This window comes from Camelus ferus, chromosome 9 (genome assembly GCF_009834535.1).
Source record: "Camelus ferus isolate YT-003-E chromosome 9, BCGSAC_Cfer_1.0, whole genome shotgun sequence".
Lineage (NCBI taxonomy): Eukaryota > Metazoa > Chordata > Mammalia > Artiodactyla > Camelidae > Camelus > Camelus ferus.
Window position 1 is genome coordinate 56,374,298 of NC_045704.1, and position 19,251 is coordinate 56,393,548.

The 19,251-nt window shown below is 53.9% G+C and overlaps 1 protein-coding gene across 1 annotated transcript in view; it reads left to right on the forward strand.

Annotated features, from left to right (window-relative positions):
- The window catches only part of NECAB2 (N-terminal EF-hand calcium binding protein 2), a 71,984-nt gene that overhangs the window by 3,807 nt on the left and 48,926 nt on the right, over positions 1–19,251 (forward strand). The window lies entirely within an intron of this gene.

Genomic DNA, 19,251 nt, shown 5'->3' on the forward strand with positions numbered 1-19,251 from the left:
GAGCTTGGAAAGAGTTAGGGTGAACCTTGAGACTACAGCTTCTGATCTCCACCCACCACTTCTCATCTCCCTTTTACCTCTTCCGATGGAAATCTTCCAACAGAAGTGGAGAGAGGAGTGTAATGACTGTGTACTTATCCACCAGCTTCCACAATTACCAATAATTTTCCATTTTGTCAAATCTTACCTTATTTCTTATAATGCCTTGCATTTAACTACTCTTTGAAGACAGAACAGAGAATGATGGCAGGATGGATGGAGGATGATGGATGGATAGACAGAGGATGCATGGATGGAGGATGATGGGTGGACAGAGTATGAGTGGATGATGGATGGATGGATGGTTGGAGGATGGATGGATGAATGATATGGGTGATGGATGATGGGTGGATGAATGGCTGGATGGAAGATGATGAATGGACAGCTGATGGGTGGTTGATGGGTGGAGGATGACGGGTGGATGGAGGATGGGTGGATGGGTGGATGAGGCTGGATGGATGGAGGATGGGTGGATGATGGATGGCTGAAGCCACACTCTGCCCCTCCCCACCACAGAGCCCACCCCACCTTACAGACCCCACCTGGGGAGTGGTCTGAGTCCCGACACAGCTCTCCTCACCTCTCATTGCTTTGGGGTCTGTGACTTAGACCCCACATCCCTCCAACCTTGCTGGCTGCTCAGTCTTGGGCTCTGGGATTGATTCATTCCGATTCAGGGGTGCTAATGGACTTGGGGCTAACCTGCTCTGGCTTATTAATGAGCCCATTTTGTTCTAAAAGGCAGTGTGTAGCAGAACGGTTGAAGCCATCAGCTTTGGCTTCCGCCAGTGCCAGGTTCAAATACTGGCCCTGCCACTTCCCAGCTGGGTGGCCTGAAGCAAACCCCCTACCCTCATTTTCCCATCTTTAAATGGGGGTCACCCCAGCACCTACCCCAGGAACTGCTTCAGGCTCGAAGGAGATGACGTGGCTAAAGCTTTTAAAGTGCACAAGATGTCTTTATTACTGATGTCCATACATCTGGACTTGGACTGGGGACCACTGCCATGCTCTCCTCGATATAGGTTCTGGAATCTGCCATCCCCTTATTTTGAAGATAGAGTTTTGATGCTTTTCTGACTTCTGTTCACAATTTCTACAAGGTGACTGAGTGGACTAACTCATTCCCAGGAACTTCTGTGCATGGCACAGGGGCCGAAGGCTTCCTCCCCACCCCTGATAATTAAGCAGCACCACACATTCAGATGGAGCCCCAGGCTCAGTGGCATGGCCCCCGACTCTCCCAGCCAGTACCTTGTCCAACAAGCCCTGAGCCAGCTCTGCCGCACTGACTGGAGTCACTCTAATGCCTGTCCCACTGCCCCGTACCCCGTCTTCCATCTCAGAAGCCTGGACCTTCTCTGCCCTCCAGATCTAGGGCAGCTGAGGGCTGCACAACTCTGCCCTCTCTCAGTCATCTGGGGGCATAACATCCTGCAAGGGGGGCTGCTTTCTTCTTACTCTGTTTGCAGCAGGGGGCTCTCAGCATTTTTGCAAGCATCAGCTTACGCTGCTGAGCTTTGTTTGAAATTATGCATAAGGTGCATTTAGATTTAAGTGGAGCAAGCATCTCTTTCTGATTTTTAATTGAGTTCTAAGGCATTCATTGGAATATAAAGTCCATTTTGATCTGTTCTTAGATAGAAACAGAAGCTGCCCAGTGATTTCTATTCAGCCCAGAAATCTTCTGCATTATTTGCAATTTAGCAGAATCCGTAGAGGTGACTCCAGGTGTCTTTCTCACCTTTGTTTTTTTCTTTTTCTCCCAAATTGCATTTGCATTTCTAGACTAGCCAATTCTTTTTTTAAATTGAAGTGTAGTTGATTTACAGTCTTGTGTTAGTTTCAGGTATACAGAAAAGTGATTCGGTTATACACACACACACACACACGTGTGTGTGTGTGTGTGTGTGTGTGTGTGTGTGTTCTTTTTCAGATTATAGGTTGTTACAAGATATTCCCTGTGCTATACAGTAGGTCCTTTCTGTTTATCTGTTTACATATAGTAACACGTATATGTTAATCCCAAACTCTTAACTCATCCCTCCACCGCCCCCCCCCGCCTTTCCCCTTGGAAAACAAACCTCAGTTTGTTTCATATACAATGGAATCTTACTCAGCCATAAAAAAGAATGAAATAATGCCATTTGCAGCAACATGGATGGACCTTGAGATTATTATACTAAGTGAAGTAAATTAGAGAAAGACCATTGTCCCTGCCTTCCTGGGGCAGTGCCAGTCTGAGGAGCCACTGTCCTGGCATAATTGTTAAGAAAGCGTCCCTTCCCTCTCAGAAGTGTCCTGGTTTGAACCCTCAGTTGTACGGCCTGCCAACGAGGACGCACACACGAGTATCCACAACATAACTCTCCAGGCTGCAGTGGGCACCTCGGCGTCTCCGGGTCATCTCGGCCATAGCCCAGGTGCGACGCAGACAAGGCTTTCCCTGCAAAAGCAGCTCTTCCAGCCATCCTGTCCCAGTGAGGCTACCACCCGCCATCCAGCTGTGCAACCCAGACACCCCCGTACCTGGCTCCCCTCACCCCACATCCCTCACCCCCACCCTCCACATCATCACCATCTCCGGAGCTCAGGCTGCATCCTCTCTTGACCGATTTCATGCAGGAAATACCCTCCCTCCTGGTCTGCCCAAATGGCTACACTGGACCCTTCCAGATCCTTCTCCACCCAGCAAGCAGAATTAGTTTGAAATCCAAATTCCCAAGCCTGCCCTCCTCTCCCTTGTCCCTTCCCCCAGAAGCTTCCCTGACTCCCTGACAGTCAGGCTTTCTGTCATTTGCTCTCCTAGCCTCAGGGACCCGCCCTTCCTAGTAGCCTCAGTGAGGCAGTTTTACCTGTGTGTGTGTGTGTCTGTGTCTGCCCACTTAGACTAGAAGCTCCCTGAGGGCAGGGGCCTTGCGTGGCTCTTTGCACTGGAGTGCCACACTCTTGGCATGCACAGGTCACCCAGGATCCCAGAGCCCTCATCCAGTCCAGACCACTGCAGAGGGACCCCAGGCTTTGGATGCCCCGTGCCCCAAGCCTCATGTCCTTTTATGGGCAGGATCTTTCTGGCCAGGCTTAGCCCCCTGCCCTGGCTCTCCGCACAGAGTCCTGCCTCCAGGGCTGCTGTATAGAAACAGGACACAGCCCCCCACCTTCCAGACACCCATGAGACCCACGAGAAACCCACGAGACCTAACTTCCTCCAAATCCACTTCCCACTCAGGAGCCACAAGCGCAGCTGCCCTGATGGAGGGCTGTTTGGTGCAGGCGTGGTCTGGGCGATAACTTGCATTCAATCTGAAGATTCTGTGGCCACCTGTGCAGGAGCACCCTTGTCCCCACTGACATTTGAAGACCCTGAAGCCCAGAGAGACTTTTCGCAGGAGCTGCTTTTACAGGCCTGCTGTAGACCTGAGACTATCAAGGCAAGTTCCCCTTAAACACAAAAAAGGGGAGTTAAAAGACACACTTCTCTCCGCAGTCCCACTTCCACCTCCCCCTAGCTAAACAGTGTCCCCCAGCCCGGCTGTGAATGCACGTCTGCCTGTCACTTCCCTGCATGGAAGGCAGGTGTTAGCGGCCCCTCCTAGGGCTGTGAGGGGGGATTTGACTAGACAGGCAGGTCTGGAGCCCAGCATGGTGCCCTCTGCACAGCAGGCTCTTAGATGTGGTGGCTCCGTAGGTGGTGACCTGCTGTGGCCAGAGAAGCAAGGAGCCCACGTATCCCCCTTCTGCCTCAGGCCACTGTCACATAGGGTCAGAGACACGACTGATGCTGAAAATGATCCTGAGCCTGGAACCCCAGGCTCCCAGTCAGCAGGCATCACGAGTGCTGTCCATGCTATTTGCCACTAGACGGCGGTGTTGCCTCTTCCTTGCCTGAACTGGGGCCCTTTACCTTAGATTCTCAACAAGTAGAAAACCCTGGCTGCAGGTGTTAAACCTGCACCCAGATCCTGCACAGCAGGCTCCCTGTTTGACGACGCTTCCCAGTGGGCTCTTGGAGCCCCCCAGCCAAGCGGTCATCTACAGAAGAGCAGGAGTAAGGGGAGGTCTGCAAAAGTCCCAGGAGACCCCCTTCCCAAGCCCTCAGGTGGCTCTCCATGCAGGCTGAATCAGGACATGACTTTGTATGGTGGTGAGAGTATAGCTCAGTGGCAAAGCATGTGCTTAGCATGCACAGGGTCCTAGGTTCAATCCCCGGTACTGCCCGCCATTAAAAATAAATAAATAAACCTAATTATGTCCCCACAAAACAAAGCAAAAAAATGTAATAAAATAGCATAATGATGGGTAATACATAATAAATGTAATAAATAACATATTATATATTTATTTATATGTAACTATATAGTTAATATATAAATATTTTATATAAGTATATAATAAATACAACATATAACAAAATAATTTTTGAATGTAAATAATAGAATATTTTAAAATATAAAAAAAAATTTTCCCTCACAATAGAAAATGAGATCATGCCCTTAAGAAAAAAAAAAGACGATTTTCTGGTTGAGGCACACAGCCCAGACCACAAATCTTGCTACATGTAGAGGCCATGGCCTCAGACTTTAATTGTTTGATAACCACCACAGTGATTTTTATGTCACTGCCATAAATAAGTGCTCAGTATTTCTTGTCAATAGAGGTTAAGAGTGAAAAGATATGTTAAAAACAAAGCAGTATTATTAAATTCTAGTTAGATATGGTTGCCTTTCTGGGTCTCTAGAGAGTCATACATGTTAGGGAGTGGTAACTAAGCACCAGACTTACAGACATTCTCCTTGAGGAATCAAAAAGTCCTCAAGAGACTTTTGAAAGAATGAGAATTGGAAACGGATTGCACTAGATGATGGCTTTGTCCGGGAGCCACCAGATGGGCACACATCTCACGCTTTGGGAAGCTTCTGAAGGATCCGGTCTGCAGACACACACCGTGAACTTTTCCCTGGGCCATATCAACGGCAGTTTCTCTGGATGGACTCTCGACAGCCCAGAAATGAGTGCAAGGACCAGAAGGAAAGCCATGCGCAGGCAGAACTCAGAACTCGGCATGCTGGCCTGAGGAGCTGCCCTCGGGGACCAGGAGGTGGGCCTTGTACCACCTGGTGAGCACTTGGTGCCATGATGTTGAGGGGCCGTCCAGGCTCTGTGGTAGCTCCACAAATGCTTTATTAAATATCCATTTAAAAATCTGCACACATGTCTGCCCTCCACCTCCTGGCACACGTGCTGGTGTTAGCGGCTCTCCTAGGACTGAGATATTTGATGAGATGAGGCCAGCACAGTGTCTGCCCCGCAAACTCCTCGATGCAGTGGCTCTATACCTGCAGCAGAAACAGCCTATTCGTACGAGTGATGCACCAAATGCTAGCACATTGCAGCTGGTGGTACCAGTCATCTCCACTTCATTAAGTCAAAATACCCAGGCTTCTGCCCGTCTGTTGAGTTGACGCATGCGCAGACAGCTGTCCAAAACTTGGATCATTTGGAGCTTTTTATCTGCGTGACTCAGTGCTCTCTCTCTCTCAGGACTGTGCAACCAGAGACAGGTCGGCTTGTTGAAACCAGCACCGGACATCCCTCAGTTCCAATGTCTGCAATTCTCAAAACAGCCTTGTCACTGAAAGTTCAGTTTTTCACCCAAGACTTGAGGCTCTTGCAGCCACCAGTCTCCAGTGAAGCCGCCAGCACTGACTGCCTTCTGAAGAGGGCTGTAATGTATTGAGTCAGCAACGGGATCGTCAATACCTGGCCTAACGCCAGGCAGGAGGGGGCCTGCCATGGGCCCGGACTTCAGAGGGTCTTACTTATCTCACACACACACACACACACAAACAAACACACACACACACACACACACACACACACACACGAGAGAGAGAGAGAGAGAGAGAGAGAGAGAGAGAGAGAGAGAGAGAGAGGGAGAGGGGGGGGGGGGGGGAGAGATGGGGCCGGTGGCGGGGAGATTTATTAAGGAACACATCCCCTCTGTGCCTCCAACTTAAACGTCCACTCCTGCAGTGATACAAGCTGAGCCCAGAGAAACGCTCCCCACATGTCTGGCTTTATGTCCTTGGATCAGAAGGTCACGGTGCTTAGCACCGGGCGGTTGGTGGGTCCGTGCCACAGCCATGGGACACAGACGCCACTTCCAAGCAGAGGGAGGGTCTGCGCAGCAGAAGGGATTGGGTGAGCAGGAAGACACATCGTTCAACTGTCAGGTCCTTCCTCTGTGATAGCGGAAGTCCTGGAGGTTCTCGCAGGACCGAGTGTAGCTCCCCATCATGCTGGGACAGCTCATGACTCACACGTGCCTGTGCTTGTTACCGCCCCAGCCCACTGTCGTGCCCACAGAACCCCCAGACATCACTGTGTTGTCATACTTGTTGTAGGGATGACCTTCAGACACATAAAAACTGCAGCTGTACATGGTTTTTATTTTTCCTTCTGTCATTTTGTCATTTCAGTAAGACTGCTTGTGATGACAGAGGCTAGTAGGATGTATTTTATTTAAACCCAGATGTGGGTTCTAACCCTGGCATCATAACTTGTGAATGCTGGGGCCATAGCTGAATTCACAAGAAGTAAGTGTAACCTTTTTCATTTATAAAACAGATGTAAGCCAGAAAAATAAGTTTTTGAATTTAGAATTTTTCATATTGGCATTCCAAGTGAGCCTTTGTTTTTGACTAATAGCCTCTGCCTCTCCTGGGGGAAAAAGTTGGGGAATGTTGGACAGAATGATTGGCAGGGCCTTCCGAATGGCAGTGGGGGCCCTGGAGTCTGGGCATCCTCCTCCCTCGGCCCAGTCCCTCCTCACCTCTGCCCTTGAGGTGGCAGCTTGCACGGCAACGATGCCCCTGGGTTCTCCTGGCTCTGGCTCCAGTCGCCTCCTTTGGGATGAGCTGGGATCTTACTCTTCCTTTAGCAGCTCTGTCCAGAAAGTTCCATAAATAGAAGGACACCTGCCCCATCCCAGGTCTGGAGGGCTCCTGGTGTCCTGGCCGTGCTCCCACACTATAGGTGGGGAGACTGAGTCTCCAGAGTTCTGAAGCATCCAACTGCGGGGCCTCTTACCTGGCTCCCCTTCCTCGGGCTTATCTTGGCTAGATGTGCCCATTTTCAAGATGCCCCCACTGAAGCTGTGGGGCCTCTGGTGGAGGCACTGCAGGTAGAGGGAGCCAAGCCCCTTGGGCAGTCTGAGGCGGTCCCCCACGGACCCCTCGCCAGCCCAAGACAGGACTTTGTGATGCAACAAACAAGCTAGCCTGGCCTCTTGTACCCCGGCTCCCCTTTGCCAAAGGTGGGGGGGTCCCCCCAGGAGGGCCAGCCCCACTGTGCCTGCTTCTCCCAGCCCGCACTGGTCACCTGTCAGCCGCGCAAATCCAGCCTCTCATCATCAGGTAGGGAAGGCAGCCTGCGGCGCGGAGGGGCTAAAGAAGACAGGGGCCCCAGAGAGGCAGTGGCCAGGCCCTGTGGCCCTGTGGCCGTGGGTTGACGAGGGCTAAGCATGTGGGCAGTGGAGTCAGGTGGCCTGGGTGGGAGCCCAGTGCTGTGCTTGCCATCGTGCAATCTTGGGAAAGTGTCATGACCCAGAGCCTCGGTCTCCCCAGCAGTAAAATGGACTAACCCTGGTCCCCCCTGCGCAAGGTGGCTGGGAGGGCGAATGGAGCTCTCATGCGAGGCCCGAGCAGCCTCCCCGCCTGCAGAAGGTGCCAAGACATCTTGGCATCAGCCGTCGTCCTCAGCCCACGTAAATGACCACCACTCATTCCCATCCCAGCCAGGAGCAGGGCTCTCCCAGAGCACCAGGCTCTTACCAACTCCTGCAGAACCTCAGCAGCCCTGACCAGCATCCCCACCCCCTGCCACTCTGGGGCAGAGGGAGAGAGGGGACCAGGCCTCCCCTCCTGCCTCTGTCCTTCTAGACCTGTGACACCCACCCAGGCTCTGTGTCAGGCTTGCTGAGACAGGCCCAGGGTTCTGAGTCTCAGGAGTCAGGCCAGGGCTCCCCCAGGAGACCACGTGCTTCACAGTGGGGTCTCCTACAAGTCCTACAGAGGAACCCCCCACCCCCCTGCCCAATGACAGGGGATGTTACGGCCTCCCTGGACTTCTCTCTGACTTCGCCCACGCTGTCTACCTGGCCTGGGTTTCTCTGTCCAGCTAACCCCATTCAGCTAACATTCAGAGCTTGGCCAGGGCACTGCCTCCCCAATCTGGAGAGGGAGGGCAGGGCTGGGGAGTGAACTCAGATCCCACTGGAGCCCGTGAGACTCACCGGGGGATCTCTAAACAGTGGTGAACCCAGCTCCCACCCAACCCTGAATCAGAGTCTCGGGCAGGGGCCCCGCCCACCCCGTCGTCCCAGTTCCACTGCAGAGAACACGCAGCTGAGCTGGCCTGAGCCGTGTCCACAGTGCCCTTGCCCCAGTCTGTTGCTCCAGCCCTGCTCCCGAGCTCTTGGCCCTTTTCTGTCTTCTCAGTGACTCGGCCAAGAGCGGGCTCCTCTGGGCGCCGACCGCAGCCCTGCTGCTTCTGAAGGGGTCCCCTTGGGAAGGTTGTGCTGTTGGTTTCCTTAGCTGTAAATGCCTGTGATCGCGGCTCCCTGGGGGGAAGCTGAGATGCTCCAGGATGCGATGCAGATGCTGAGCACTGGGTGGGGCGAGTGGTCTGTATGGGTGCCCCACCTCCGCGCCCCGGCCTGGCACTGTCCTCCCACCGCTTTCCTGGGGAGCACCCTGCCTTCTCCGAGCACCCCTTGCCCGCTGTTGGTAGAACATCCCTCCCACTATCTGTTCCTCCAAGATTGACAGCAAAGCTCCTAGAGCTTCAAGGCCACAGCCGTGGGCAGATGAGGTCAAAACAATCGAGGCCACACCTCACACACTGCCCAGCAGTCCTGGCCTCACTCTGGGGCTCCACCTCAGGCAAACAGCACACCCAGCTGTTCCCCAGGGGACGGCGGTGTGGCTCTGGGAGGATGAAGGTGAGGTCCTGACCTGGAACCTTCTCTGCTGGGTGTGCCCCGCCCCCAACCCCAGCAGCCAGCAGGGAGTGGAGCTGGGCGGGTTGTGTTGAAAGCCCAAACCTGAAACTTGGAAAGGTAATCCTCCACTAAATCACCTTCCCTTCAGGCTTTAATCCCCCAGCCATCCCTCCTGTGTGAGTTTCCTGGAGCTGCCCTAACAAATGACTGTGAAGTGGGAGGCTTTAAACAACAGAAGTGTGCACTCTCACAGTCCCAGAGGCCGGAAGCCCCAGATCAAGATGTGGGCAGGGCCCCACCCCCCAGGCTCTTCCAGCTACTGGTGGCTCCAGGCTGCCTGGCTTGTGACCTGTAACTGTGTCACTACAGGCCCAGCCTCTGTGGTCTCGTGACCTTCTCTGTCCCGGTCAGATCCCCCTCTCTCTGATAAGGACACTTGTCTTTGGTTTTAGGGCTGCACTAAATCCCAGCGATCTCATCTCAAGATGCTTAACTTTGATCTGCAAAGAATCTTCTTTCTCAGTAAGGTCAAATTCACAGATTTCTGGGGTTAGGACTTGGATGTGTCTTTTAGGGGGATCAACATTCAAACCACTCCTCCAGCTTCCTCTCCCCAAGACATGACGGCCTTGAAACACCAACTTGGAGATGCCCAGGATTTGCCTGGTAACTGCTCTTGAACAGCAGTTCCTGTGACGCTCCCACCACTCCCAAGCCCCTTGATACTAGAATACGGGGAGGGACCAGAAGAACAGACATCCAGAACTTCAGATATGGGGATTCCCAAGGGAGGATCCCGGGCCAAACCCCTCATTTACAGATGAGAAACCTGAAACCCGTCTATGCTCCAGGGGAGCCAGGGGTTCGAAGGTGCCCAGTAGGAGCTGACCCCTCTGACTTTGTGTCTCCAGGGACAGAAAGGTCAGCCCCAGAGGAAGGAACCCAGGAGACTGCGGTCTTAACTGTCTGTCTCTTGCTTAAGGAATGCTTGTAGGCACAATTCATGCAATGGTGTTTATGAAATACCTACTACGTGCTGGGCCCTATCCTAGGTGTTTGAGATCCACCAGGGAATCGAACAGAAAACACCCTGCACTCTGAGAACTTGCATCCCAGTGTGGGGATCCAGACAAACAAATGAATAAGTAAGTGTGTAGTGTGTAAAGTGGTGGTGAGGAGGAACAGCTGGATGAGGAGGGTAGGGGCTGCTATTTTATACAGAGTGTTCTGGCCACTGAGATGGCATTTGAGCAGAGGCCTGAATGAATTGAAGGAACAAGCCATGTGGCTGGCCAAGGGAAGAACGTTCTAGGCCCAGGCAACAGCAAGTGCAAAGGCCCTGAGGTAGATGCAACCCTGGGAGAGACCCAGAAAGGCAGAGCAGTGTGGGAGGAGGTGAAACAGTTGATCCCAGGTAAGAGGGAAGTAATCAGAGGGCCAGGGACAACACCTGGCTTTGTTTGATGAGATTATTCCAGCTGCTGTGCAGAGACAGGTTGCCCAGTTCGGTTAGAAGCTTTGCAGCAATCCAGGGCGGAGATGTGGTGGCAGCTGGGGTGGTGCCAAATGGTCAAATGTCAAATATATTTGCAGGTAGAGTTGGTGGTATCTGCTGATTGGGTCTGGAGTAAAGGTTGACTCTGAGCAGCTGGTAGGAAGGAGGAGCAGTTCTGGGGAGGGAGCAGCAGGGAGATCGAGGAGCTGGCTCTGGCACCCAGGCGGGAGCAGGCTTCCCGGTACTGCAGGGCGCAGTCTCAGCACCCCCAGGGAGCCGAGGTGGCCGGGCAGGTCCTACCTCCGAGTCTCCCCTTCTCTCAGCTGCACCTTCCCTCTGCCAGTCGCTGCCTGCCCGAAGCCAGGGGGCTGGGGTGGAGAGTCAGACATCCACCCGGGGCCCAGCCCCACCCAGTCCCTGCCAGAGCCAGGAGGAGCATGCAGAGGGACACCTGGTCCTAAGCACCTGGAACACCGCTCCACTGCCCTCAGAGCCCCAGCACAGCCCCACCGTGATCCCGTTGCTGTCACCCCATTGCCACTCAACCTGAGACTTCTGTCCAGGTGCACCCATTCAGAGCAGGAGGCGGCAGGCTTGCGGGGAGGTGGGGCAGAGCCAGAGCCTGCAGGGGTGGGTAGGCATGCCGAGCCTCCTCTCCAGGGATGTGGTCACTGTGTTAGAGACACAGAAGCTCCCAATTAGGGGCCTGGACAGTATGCAGACCCTGGGCCTCTGCCAGTTGCAGACTCCTCCAAATCAGGGGTGTGTGTGCAAGGAGAGGTGCAGGGGAGCCGTCAGAATGGAAAGGACCCAGAAATGCTGCTGTAAAACCATCTCCTTACACTCGGTTCCCAGATATGTCAGGGTGAGAACCGCTCTCCCCCTGCCTCTGCCCCAGAAGAAGGCAAAAAAACAGGCTTCCTGGAGAACTCACTGGAAGGACTGTTTCAACCCAGAGCGGCTGGGTCCTTGTCCATCAGTCAGTCAATCCACGGAGGTTGCCAGCCTGCCCTGAGCCAGGCATGAATGCTGCAGGGTGTACCAGTCAGACGTGGTCCCCACCGACCCCCCCAACCATGGCATGCCCATGGGTGCATCACTCACACCCAACTCCCCTGTCCCTTTTTCTGAAGCCAGTGTAGCCACGCGTGGCCCACGGAGCTTCGCAGAGGGAGGGAGGGATGAGAGGATGAACCTGAAACCCTCAGACAGAAGTCAGCGCCACAGGGTCCTTCCCGACAAGCTGGGAGTCCTGGGGGACCTTGCTGGGTGCCCCTGCCCTGATTAGCCAGCAGGGGGTCAGGGGGCTGGCCCTAAGTTCAGGGGTCCGAGGTGATGAGACTGAGTTGAGAACGAACAGGAGACATCTGTTAAGTTCCCAGAGCATGTATTCATTCATGTTCAAATTGTGTCTACGTATTGACCAGGTAGTACATGAAACTGGTACAACATCCATAAGCGCAAGTGGGTTTACAGGGAGAAGCCAGTCCCCCGCCGCCCAGGTCCCCACCCGGAGACAGACCTGCTGCCAGGTGCCGCTGCGTCCTCCCAGACAGCCAACCTGTCCTTCCTCCTCCTCCTGCCCTCTCCTCTCACCGCCCCACTTCCTTTCTTCTTTTCCTGAACAAATGGAAGCAGACTCTACCCGCACCCCCACATTCCAATGTCCTGTTTTCACTCACAGTCATGGAGCACCTTTCATGTCATCATAAATAATGGCTGTAAAATCTTCCCCTGGAAGAATGTGCCAGAACCTATTTAATGAATCTCTTGATGATTGGCACTGGGTTCTTCTAAACAATGTTGTAATAAATAACTGGGCAAAGATCATTTCACACCAGTGCGTGTCTAAGACAAATACCTCACGAGGTATTGCCAGGTCCAAGGCCATGTGCACTGTCATCATGACAGATGCAGCCAGAGCACCTCCCAAGCAGGTTCCAGCCGCCATGCCCACCCGCAATGCCTGAGGGATGCAGGTACTTTCACTGAGTACCTGTCTGTCCTGGAGAAGTTCCCAGGGCTGCACACGCCCCCTCCCCACCCTGGGTTTCCGGCCTCTGGCTTCTGATCTCAGAATCAGTTCTTCCACTGACATCTTATGCAGAAGGTGATAACTAACAGAAAAGGAGGTGAGCTGGGATTCAGGCAGGGGTGGGTTTCTGTTCCATGGTCCCCCACCCCCAGGACACCATCTTTATGGTACCCAAACAGGGCATAAGGAAAGACATTGAGACACACTGAGGAGAGCAAAGCAGGAGGCCAGTTCTGCCCGGGCTGAGGGACAAGGGGAGAGAGTGTCCCTGGAGCCAGATGGGACCCAGACCAGCAGAGGGAATCACAGGGCTGGAGCCAGGCCAGACAGCTGAGCAAGTGTCACCTGGCCCAGGGCTGTGCCCACCTACAACAGCAGACTATTAAACTTGCAGGAATTTTGTGAACCAGTTTTTAGGCACACCCATTATTTTAAATTAAATCATATGAACTTAACGATTACCAAATTATATTCAAAACGAAGATAATATATACTCAAAATTCACCACTCCCTAATGACTTTGCTCCGTTTCCCTACGAGCTGTGGTCGTGAGGCTACCTACGTCTGCATATCTGTGTGGTGGAAATACTCCTACACGTCTCTTCCCAGAGCTGTCACGTGAGTAGCTTGAAATTTGACCATGGTGGGAGTAGTTACAGCAGAGAAACTGGCAAACACTGCAAATCAGGGATGGCTCACCCCCTGAAGCTGGTTGCTAAGTTTGTCAGCACACCACTGCCCTGACTACTCTCCTGCTCTATGACTTCCTGCTACTGTCTCCCTCGAGTCAAATCCAACCAGAGGCCAGCTGGCAGGGGCCCCACCTCCTGGGGCTCATAGCAGGACAGGAGGGAGAGGACAGATCAAGGAGAGGATACTAAGCATGCCAGACCTCTGCTCTCAGGGAGAAAAAAGACATTTTCTGATCCACATTGTCATCCTTGTGAGGCAGGCGTTTGTGCCAGAGGTTCGCACTGGTGCTCTGATGACGCACCAAACCACATCAGCCTGAGTACCAGAACCCCTTTGCTTTTTTTAGAATAATGATAATGTACGTCTACTCAAGGAAAGTCGTGTTCCCATTTTGATTGGTTCATTGCCAACATGTTCACAAGCCAGGAATCAGTGGTTCTTACACTTGAGCTGCATCAGAACCCTTGGAAGGTTTGTGGGAGTTTCTGACTCAGTGAATGTGATGTTATGACATAATTAGAAATATGTACATTTGTCCTTATCCCCGGCTCCCAGTCAGAGCTCCTAAAACCTTTGTAATTTCCTAAACGACTAAATGCTAAGAGTATCCTTTTTGGTAATAGTTGATCTTTGGCCCCAGTTTCGGACACAGAGCTCCCAAATCCCTTGGAATTTCCCGGGTGATAGGAACATCTCTCATTCTAATGAGGTGACTGGCTGGGCTCCCTGACACCTCCAGGATGGGGCTGGTCACCAGGACCATGATTGGGAGCTTGGGACTTTCAGCCCCACCCCGATCCTCCAGGGTGGGGTGAAGGGCTGGGGAGTGAGTTAATAATCGATCGTGCCTTGGTGATGAAGCCTTCATAAAAATCCCTAAGGTTTGGAGAGCTGCCAGGTTGGTGAACACGCTCCCATGCCAGGAGGGTGGCACAGGCCAGCTCACAGGGGACAGAAACTCCTGTGCTCGGGACCCTTCCAGACCTCACCCCGCGTATCTCCTCATCTGCCTGTCCATTTGTATCCGTTAAAATATCCTTTGTAGTAAATTGACAAGAGTTAATAAACTGTTTTCCTGGGTTCTGTGAGCTACTCTAACAACTTAGCGAACCCAAGTAGAGGAGGTGCTGGGAACCTCTGATATGTGGCCCAGGCAGACAGAAGTGTGGGTAACCTGGGGACCCACGGCCTGTGACTGGCATCTGAAGTGGGGAGGCGGTCTTGTGGGGCTGAGCCTTAGCTTGTGGGTCTGTGCCATCTCTGGTTAGTGGCAGGATTGAAATGAATAGTAAGACACCAGCTGGTGTCTGAGAATCAGTCGCTGTGGGCAGATGCCCACACATCTGGCATCCACAGTGCTGTGAGTGTGAGTGTGAAGGAGAGAAACAGTGAGTTTTTCCCGGACAGGGAGTCTGGGGCGGGGCTGGAGAACGTGCATATCTAAGACCCCGGGGGTACTGCTGCTGCTGGTCTGGGAACCCCACTTAAAATTCATCTCAGAGGCATGGCCAGGCTGACCAAGGTGACATGCCTGGGCCAGAGTGTACAGTGTTGGAACAGCCAGGTGATTGCAAGGAGGGGATTCCGTGAGACACAGGAAACAGGGAGGTTGGATGAGTGCCTGGGAATTCTCTGTGAGTGGGACCAGGGTGGTACCACAACTTGAGTCCCTGAACTTCAAGGGTAACTTGCTGATAGCAGGAAGAAAAGGCCTTTCCTGCTCAGGAAGCAGAGACTTGCTGACAAAGCCCCAGCCCGGGCTGGGGACGGAGACAAGAATCGGGAAGAGAACTCTTGGGAGAGGGAGGGAAACAATTGGGCAGGAGCCGCCAAAGATGCGGGCCCCCGAGGCAGAGGGGCCCAGGCCCACGGGATCCATCTGCCTCTCAGAGCAGGAGTCTGGACTGAGCAAAGGAAAGCAGATGCAAGAGAGAACATTCTGTGTGGTTCCTTTAATGTCAAGTTCAAGAACAGGCGGCACTCATCTCTGGGGACAGAAGTCAGGCAGAGCTGGGCACATTCCATGTCCTGACCTGGGTGGGGGTCACACAGAGGTGCACAGATATGCAGTGATCCATGGAGCTGCACACTTAAGACATGCAGGCTTTACCTTACAAAGTTGCTCACCTCTGCACGTGTCCACCTAGACTCAGCTTCCCTGATTCATTTATTGCACGTTTACCTTCCACGTGCCAGGCGTCCACTAGGCTCTGAGGATGTAGCTGGGAGAAAAGGCCTGTCCTAACCCCTCACCTCCAACATGCAAACTGGGCTTGCTCAGAAGAGCCCAGCAAAGGGGGCTTAGAGCAGGCAGGTGGATATGGGCCAAGGGGTGCTGGTCAGGGCCTGGGAGACATCAGCAGGTCAGTGAGATGCTCTCATTAGATCTTAGAAGACAAGGCGGTGGCCCCCAGCTAGACAATAGAGGGTTGCATGCTCCCAGTGGAAAAGACAATGTGTGCAGAAGGACAGAAGTGACGTGTGTGCAGGGAACTGTGGGCCTTCGATATGGCTGGAAAGTGAGGTTCAAGGTGGGAGGGAACCAGAGATACAGTTGGGGAGATACACAGGGCCAGTGATGGAGGGCCCTGCGGTGCTGCTGAGTTTGAACTTTTCCCCTTGAGGCAGGGGCTGCCGGAAAAGCAAGCAAGGGACTGGCCTGGCCAGATTCACGTGGAGAAAGATGGCTGGTGTCCGGGGGGCTGGGTGGGGGCCAGCCGGGAGGCGGCTGCAGAGCCCTAGATGAGGTGGTGCGCCCCTCTGGAAAGCCACCTGCAGCGTCCAGTAAACCCACACACTCGCCTTCCCTGTGACCCGGCGGTCCTACTTCTTTGTATTTACCCCAATAAATGAAAGCAGCTGTCCACACAAGCCTTGCTCCGGAAAAGTCACAGCAAGAAGCTGGAAATAGTCAAATGTCCAGGAAGCTGTGGTGTGTGCCGGTGGTGGAGGTCCGCTCAGCAGTAAAACAGACAGACCCATGGACCCACGCACTAGCGTGGAGGGATCCCAGAGCCACCATGCCGAGCCAGAGACCCAGACATAGGGAGAACAATCTGGGTGGTTCCACCAATGGCAAGACAGAGCAGATGACACTAGTGCATGGGGACCAGAATCAGAAGAGGGGGCTTCCGGGAGGCCGGGTGTGGGTGGTGGTCACACAGGTGCACACATCTGCAAATTTGAGACGCGCATCTCACATGTGTAAGTTGTAAGTTACACCTCACTGTATAAAATAAATGGTGCCAGTGCAGGTTAATACCCTGCAGGACAATGCAGGCAAGAGAGGGAGGGGCCTGTGTTGGGTCCGATGGGGATGTGAAGGTGAGGAAGTGATAGGACCGGCACCCCCTTGCTCCGGGGCCCCTGCTGGGGATCAGTGCGCTCAGCCATGAAGTCTCAGGCACCTGGACTGTGCTAGGGAGAAGTTGGGGGCCTGGTGAGCATCGACATCCTTGCGCCCAGAACCCCATGCCTCGATGCTCAGCAGGCCATTGAGATCCCAGGGGACAGGGGCACAAGAGCAGAGGAAGGTCTGCTCCTATTCCCTAGCTTGGGAGACAGTGTCCTCCCACCCTCATCAAATAGAGGACAGAGGCTGGGTTCCAGAAGAAGGGAGAAGAAGACTTTTGTGGCCTGGAGTCAGGTCCAGACGGTCCATCCTTGACAGCCAGGCATGAGCAAGCCCATCCCTGCACAGACTTATGAAGAGAGAAGAGCCTGGCCCAGCCTGGGGAAGATTTAGCCCCAATGCCTTGGATTCCACCATTCAAGCGTCATTGCCTTTGTGCAGGAATTGTCCCAGAATGAGGATGGCTGGGGCCCCCTGCTCATGCAGCAGACACCTCCACAACTCTCCTCTCCAAGCCCAGACAGCCAGGCTGCTCATCCGCCTCCAACCATGCACCAAACACGCAGAGCCTCCAAGGCCCTGCCCGGACTTGACTGTGCCTGCGGGCAGAGGGCAGGCAGCAGGGATGGCAGGCTGCCCAGCATGCCGGATCCCCAGTTAGTCCAAGGAGCCTGGAGCCTGTCAGGTCCTGCTGGATGCAGCCCTCTGTGCAAGGAGGGGCTCTTGTCTGTTTGGACAGGCACCCCCTGGTCCTAGCCATCTCCTTAGCCCAGTGTTCATCACTGTGCCACCATTGGATTGCCCCCCCCCCACCTTTATAATGTACAAGCAGTACTTGGCCATGGCAGGAAACTTGGAACTATAGACAAGGAACAATCCTGATATCCCACCATCCAGTGATGCTGCTAATGAATATGATGGTGATGATGAAATGATGGTGATGATAGAGGGGAGGGTATAGCTCAGTGACTGAGTGAGTGATAGAGTGAATGCACAGGTCCTGGGTTAAATCCCCAGTACCTGCATTTAAAAAAATGTGATGATGAAGATGAAGATAACGGGTGATGGGGATACTGGTGAGGATGTTGATGGTGACTGATCAGAAGCCGACTGTGGTTCACTTTGGTCTCAGCTCAGCAGAGTATCAGAGGAGACCAAGCAGGTCTCATTGCTTTAGAAAACAAAACCACTCACAAGGAAGGCTCAGTCTGTGTTTGGAGAAGGAATTGGGTGCAGTCGGGGAGACAGGCAGCAGGGAGGTGCTGCCGCCATCTAGCTGGCTGTCTCGGCTCCTCGCTGTCCCTTGATTCTGTAAACATGGCTCGTGACAGGACCTGCCTCGGAGAAAGATGTGAGCATGGATTGTACACAAAGCACCAGCCTGGCAGCTGGTTGGGAAGTAACAGGTCGTGGGTTTTATGATTATTGTTTTCCTCCCCGGTCGGCCTGCTCTCTGCCACTGGTGCCACTTTCCCTCTGTCCCCTGGGCTGCCTTGTCGGTGGGGCCTCTAAGTTGCTTTGTAAGATCCTCACAGTGTCTGTGTGGTCCAGGGGGCTCCAGAGTCAGCGGCCCTGTGAAGATGCATCCGCTGACCACTGCTGGGCTCCAACAAGGAGCAAGACTCCAGCCATACAGGTTAGCGGGGGGCAGAGGCACCTGAACAGCTGTTAGGACGACACCATGTCTCTCAGCTGCACGCCGGCCTCTTCTCTCTCCCTGCACCATCTCTCTCTCTCTGTGATCTCCTCCGACCCCCAGGCTTTCAACACCATCTCTTTGCCAACAGCATTGCCACTTACACTCCGTTCAAGACTCCTTGGTCCCCACATCCTTGAGCCCGTTCCCAGCTGGAGAGGTTTAGGGGCATCTCAGTGTGGAAGGACAACAACCTTGACCCCGCTCCTCACCCCCTCTTCTCCGCCCCTCTCCATCTTCTCCGTCCAGTCAACACCCGCCATCACCTATTGCCTGTCTGGTCCCTGGGGAAAGGTCTAGTTCTCATTACAGAGGATGGCTGGTGTTCTCTACCTCTGGAGTCAGCCAGCTGATCCTCACTTAGCAGGACAGCACCGCTCACTCCCCGATTGGAACCAGTCACCAATCAGCACCCATGCATTCTGGGCCTAACCCACCAGCATCTTGGTCCAAGGTGCTGCCAGCCCTCTCTGAGGAGTCACCATGGCCTGTCCACTGCTCTTAGGCTTTGGTGGCCAAGCCCGCCACCCTAGCTCCCAGCCTGGCTCCCACTGCAACCCAAGTAATATCTAGGTTGTCTCTCGTCCTCCGAGGCTCTGTGTGGCCGGGTCTCGGCCAGCCCCTCACATTCCTCCCTGCCCCCAACCTCCCCACCTTCCTCCAGTTCCTCAAAGGAAATAACCCAGTTCCTTCCCAGGGGCTTCTGCAGCTGAGTGTGTCTGCCCAGCCCTTCCTCATCCTCCGCCGCCAACCCCCTGGGGGACCAAGCCCACCAGATCACAAGTGTCAGTGCTCCAGAGGGATTCCCAGTGACCCTCACCCGCTCCCCCGCCCCCTGTTCCGTCCAAAGCTCCCCTGGGCTGTTCTCTCTGACTCAGGGCACTTGGGTGTGAAGCTCTGGTTGGCTTTTCTAGTCTGGTTCACGAGGCAGGGGCCTCAC